We start from the raw sequence: 5,913 nt of genomic DNA, 5'->3' as shown, positions 1-5,913 counted from the left end.
TATATCTGTAAAGCACTTAGGCACATTGTTGGATCAATGTATTGGGCGCTATATAAAAAACAGAATATTAAATTATATTATTTTATCTACTTTTTTTTCCCAGAATCCACAATGAAAGTCAAGAAACAGAGTGCAAAGCAGCGTGCTGCACTAATAAGACAACGGATGCAAAGTTCAAGGATTGTAGGAGGTTCATCAAAGACTCTTGTCACCAAAGCAGACTACCACCAAGGACATATCATTTTTGGAGTTGCAGCAGGGCGACAATGTACATGCAATGTACTTCAATTTCTAGTGACTGCTCAAGACACTAATCCAACAACTTGGAGTAAAAGTGATGTGAACTGTATTCTTCATAGGGGTGCAAATACTTACCAAAATGAAATTATGAAAAGGAAATCAAGTGAAATCTACTTCATGATCAACGAGCTACCAGAATATGTTAGACTTCACAATGTTACTTACAAAGTAAGAATAGCAGATCCACTCGCTGGAAATTTAGTTCACACAGAGTCATTTCCAGATAATGGACAATACTGTCTCTCTGATGCAATACTACAAGGTTCTGTGAAACATCCATGTCTGTTCATCACCATTGGCTCAAAGACACCATGTTCTACAATCGGACTACTACATGCTGGAGAGAAATACTTCTTCTTTGACAGCCACAGCAGAGATGATGAAGGGTTAAGACATTCAAATGGCTCTGCAGTTGTCCTTTCATTTTCAAGAATTGAGGAAGTGGTGAGACACACACATGAGTTGGCAGCAAGTATTGGTCTAGCACAGGATATGTTTGAAGTGACTCCAGCGATTGTATCTTCATGTTTGCCATCAAAGCCCTCATGTTCAAAGAACACCCTGTTCGACTATTTTTGTGATCAATCAAACAAACAGGAAACCTTCAAATCACAAGAAGAAAAAAAAACAGTCCAGCAAAAGCAAACACAATCTACCAAAAAGGGTCCCTTGAAGACAGCAAAGAAGAAGAAAATCAAGACTAAGGAAAAGGAAAAGCTACGAAAGGCTTTCTATCGCATAAAGCTATCTGAGGAAGCAAAAACAATGACAAAAGGTAAAGAAAGAGGGCGAATGCTGACTTTGAGATCAAGGAAAACTGCTGTTCAAAAACAAGAAGAAACTGAGAAAGAAAGGAAACGGATAGCATCTCTACGCAACAAAATAAGAACGGAAAGTCCTGCTGGGGTAAAGGAAAGAAAAGCTGAGAAAGAAAGGAAACAGAAGGCATCTCTACGCAAAAAACTAATAATGGAAACTCCTGCTGGGGTAAAGGAAAGAGAGGCTGAGAAAGAAAGGAAACGGATAGCAGCTCTACGCAAGAAAAAAAGAACGAAAACTCCTGCTGGGGTAAAGGAAAGAGAAGCTGAGAAAGAAAGGAAACGGATAGCATCTCTACGCAACAAAATAAGAACGGAAAGTCCTGCTGGGGTAAAGGAAAGAAAAGCTGAGAAAGAAAGGAAACAGAAGGCATCTCTACGCAAAAAAAATAATGGAAACTCCTGCTGGGGTAAAGGAAAGAGAGGCAGAGAAAGAAAGGAAACGGATAGCATCTCTACGCAAGAAAATGAGAACGAAAACTCCTGCCGGGGTAAAGGAAAGAGAGGCTGAGAAAGAAAGGAAACGGAAAGCATCTCTACGCAACAAAAAAAGGATGGAAACTCCTGCCGGGGTAAAGGAAATGGTAGCTGAGAAAGAAAGGAAACGGAAAGCATCTCTACGCAACAAAAAAAGGATGGAAACTCCTGCCGGGGTAAAGGAAATGGAAGCTGAGAGAGAAAGGAAACGGAAGGCATCTCTACGCAAAAAACTAATAATGGAAACTCCTGCCGGGGTAAAGGAAATGGAAGCTGAGAAAGAAAGGAAACGGAAAGCATCTCTACGCAACAAAAAAAGGATGGAAACTCCTGCCGGGGTAAAGGAAATGGAAGCTGAGAAAGAAAGGAAACGGAAAGCATCTCTACGCAATAACCAATCAAATGAAGTAAAACAACAGAATGATGAAAAAGAGAGGAGGAAAAAATTTCTTCACCGAAGATCTTTGCCGGATGAGGTGAAAGAAGTGCAAATTGAGGCAGATAGACTAAGAAAACAATCTGTTCGAAAAAGGACAACTCGTCATGAGAAACGAACACTTCAAGTAAATGACAATATTCGAAAGAAACAAGCACGTCATCCCTCAACAATAGAGAAAATAGTCTCCACTTTTCTGATGCACAAGAATGAAGCTCCAGTGTATGTGTGTACAAGCTGCCATAGACAAATGTACAGGCAATCAGTCTTCAGTTTCCGACAAAGTTCATACAAGGCTAGTATTAACTTCCTGGAAAAATGCACAACTAAGTACACAAGTTTCGCTGGACTTGAATGGATATGCAAGACTTGTAATAACTACTTAAAGAAAGAGAAGGTACCTCCACAGTGTGTGTCCAATAAACTTGAAGTGGCTGATGTACCAGATGAACTAAAAGATCTCACAGAGCTTGAGGCAAGACTCCTAGCTCAACGATATCCATTCATGAAGATACTGGCACTTCCGAGAGGAAAACAAGCCGGAATAAAGGGTGCTGTTGTAAATGTCCCTGTGATTGCAGAAAAGGTCTGTAAAAGTCTCCCTCGGACTCCTTCACAGGCTGGTATCATTCCACTCAAGTTGAAACGAAAAATCCAGTACAAGAGTCATGTGGCTTACCAGAACATTCGTCCAGGAATGGTTCAAGCTGCTCTTGGAAAATTAAAACAATCAACAAATTCTACTTAGCAACAGTGGAAAATAGTGAATGGGAGGAACAATGTCTAAATGAAGATCCTGAGATATGGAAGGAACTTACAGAAGCAGTGACGGACAAGAACATTGGTGATACGGAAATCAGAGATCTTGACGAGGGAAGGTCAAGACCAGCAGGAGAAAATGATGACAAAAATCAAAATGAAGAAATAGACATGGACGAGGAGGAAACTGATCCCAGAGATCGTCTGCGAGGGATCAAATATGACACCTGTGTGCAACCCACTGATCCTACAATGAGCTCAGACAGCATCTACAGCATCGCACCTGGAGAGGGGAGAAAACCAATATCTATCATGATGGATGAACACTGCGAGGAGCAAGCATTTCCTACATTATTTCCAACTGGACAGTTTGGGTTTCAAGTCAACAGATGCACTAAACTATCTGCCAAAAAGTATTTCAACGCAAGACTTTTGAACAAGGATTCAAGATTCGCTAGAAATGTAGAATATCTCTTCTTCGCACAGTTCATCACAGAGTACAAACAAGTAATGGACAACATTTCTGTTGCTCTACGCAAGGCAAGAATCAACACAGATGATGGAGAAAGGGTAACAGCTGGACTAATTAAAGATCCTCAAAGACTGAATAGAATCATCTTCAATGATAAGGCCTACAACATGCTGCAAACTGTCCGAGGCTCACCTCCATACTGGCAAAGTGTCATGTTCAAGATACTGGCTGGAGTGAAACAGCTAGGACTTTTCACTTGGTTCCTTACCCTTTCTGCAGCAGACCTCAGATGGACAGACACACTCCAAGCCATTGCTCTTCAGCAGGGACAGCGATTGTCAGATGATGATATCACCAACATGTCATGGGAAGACAAATGCAAGCTTCTTGGATCCAATCCAGTAACAGCAGCAAGGCATTTTGACCACAGACTACAATGTTTGTTCAGAGATGTTATTCTGTCTGACGTGAATCCACTTGGCAAGGTGAAAAACTACATGTATCGCATTGAATTCCAACAGAGAGGTTCCCCTCATGCTCACTGTGTGCTGTGGATAGATCAAGCACCACGACATGATGACACCGAGGAGAATGTGACAGAGTTCATTGATCAGTATGTCACCTGTGAACTTCCTTCTGATGATGATGATGAGCTGATGCATACTCTAGTTTCTACTCTGCAAAGGCACTCACACTCTGCATCATGCCGCAAAACTGGGAAGAGCTGTAGATTTCATTACCCAAGGCCCATGGCTTCTAAGACAGTGGTGGCAGACACACCTTCTGATGAGGATCCAAAAGAGAAACAAAGAATTGTCAAATCTTCAACAGAGATACTGAACAAAGTAAAAGATGCGTTAGAAGGAGAATGCAGTGACAAAAGCACAGTGCAAGAATTACTTCATCAGGTGAACATTTCCGAAATTGACTACAACAAAGCTCTTGGTGTCAACTTGAAAGGAAAATCCATCGTATACAGAAGACAACCTCATGAAGTCAATATCAATTCATACAACCAGTCGTCTTGAAAGCATGGCAGGCCAATATGGATCTTCAATTTGTCTGCAATCCATATGCCTGCATTCACTACATCATTTCCTATGTGACAAAGGATGAACGAGAAATGGGACAGGCGCTGAAAGAAGTAAGCAAATCCTATAAGGACTCAGACATCAAGCACAGAATGAAGGAAGTAGCATCCTGTTTTCTTAATGCCAGAGAAGTCAGTGCACAAGAAGCTGTTTACAGAGTGCTTGGTCTGCCACTTCATCGTTCCACTTTCCAGACAGTTTTCATCCAAACAGATCTTCCAGAAAACAGAGTTGTCTTCTTGAAACCCAAAAGTATTTTAGAGAATCTCGATGAAGAAAGTGAGGATGTGTATGCCCAAACCATGCCTCAAAAATATGCACATCGGCCATTGATTCTGGAGCAGATGACTCTTGCAGAATTTGTCAGTTGGTATGTTTCTTCGTACAATACGGTACAGGAAGAACCACAAGAATCAGCAGAATTTCACCCTGATCTTCTTGAATCGAGTGCAGCAAAGGCAACACCTATCAAGTTAATGGATGGCAAGGGCTACATGATAAAACGCAAGAAGCCACGCATTATCAGATACCACAAGTTCAATGAAACACAAGAGGAAGAAAAATACTGTCACCACATGCTAATGCTCTACCATCCATGGAGAAGAGAAGAATTTGATCTAAAGAATGGCCATGGGACGTATGCTGAGCATTATCACTCCATCTCCCAAGACATCTTGTCAAAGCGATCCAGTCTGGAGTCGTTCACTGAAATAATCGAGCATGCTATTGAAGAGCATGAACAATTAGGACCACCAGAACATGCCTGGGATACTCTCGATACAGCAGCCCAGCAGGAAAATGCAGAATCCCAGACAGATCCTCCTCAAGACCACCCCGATCATAGTTTTCTCCAACCAAGTTCCGATCAGACAGTTACTGACGTTCAGGAGTCATGTATTGGTACTACCATTCCACTAGCCATTGAACACAGGCCGAACTACCTTTCTGATGAACAATACAGGAACAGTGTACTAACTCTAAACACTGGGCAGTACAAAGTGTTTTCATACATCAATAACTGGTGTGTGGATTTGGTGAAAAGCCGCAAGACACACGTTGATCTACAGCCAGTGCAGCTTTGTGTAACAGGAGGTGCAGGAACAGGCAAATCACATCTCATATCTACCATTTACCAGATGGCTATTCGTACGTTGAAACATGAAGGAAGTAATCCAGAAGCAGTGAGAGTGCTACTGACTGCACCAACTGGTACTGCAGCATTCAACATCCAAGCAAGCACCCTGCACTCAACATTTCTCCTACCACTGGGTCAGACCAAAGTCTACAAAAAACTGAGTGATCAAAAGAGGAATACCCTACGCTGCAAACTTGCTGATTTGGATATCTTAATCATAGATGAGGTATCCATGGTAGGTTGCGATCTTCTTATGACTGTGGACCAGCGCCTTCGAGAATTTAAAGGCGTCAACAAAATCTTTGGTGGCATATCCATTCTGGCATTTGGAGATCTATACCAGCTTGCACCAGTTTGTCAGAAATTGTGTTTGAAGATGCTGCAGATTTATTTGCAAGATTGGCTGGCTCCCTTTGGCAAGACAA

Source organism: Strongylocentrotus purpuratus, unplaced genomic scaffold, assembly GCF_000002235.5.
Source record: "Strongylocentrotus purpuratus isolate Spur 01 unplaced genomic scaffold, Spur_5.0 spur5_scaffold_20, whole genome shotgun sequence".
Lineage (NCBI taxonomy): Eukaryota > Metazoa > Echinodermata > Echinoidea > Camarodonta > Strongylocentrotidae > Strongylocentrotus > Strongylocentrotus purpuratus.
Note: the sequence above shows the minus strand (reverse complement) of the source record.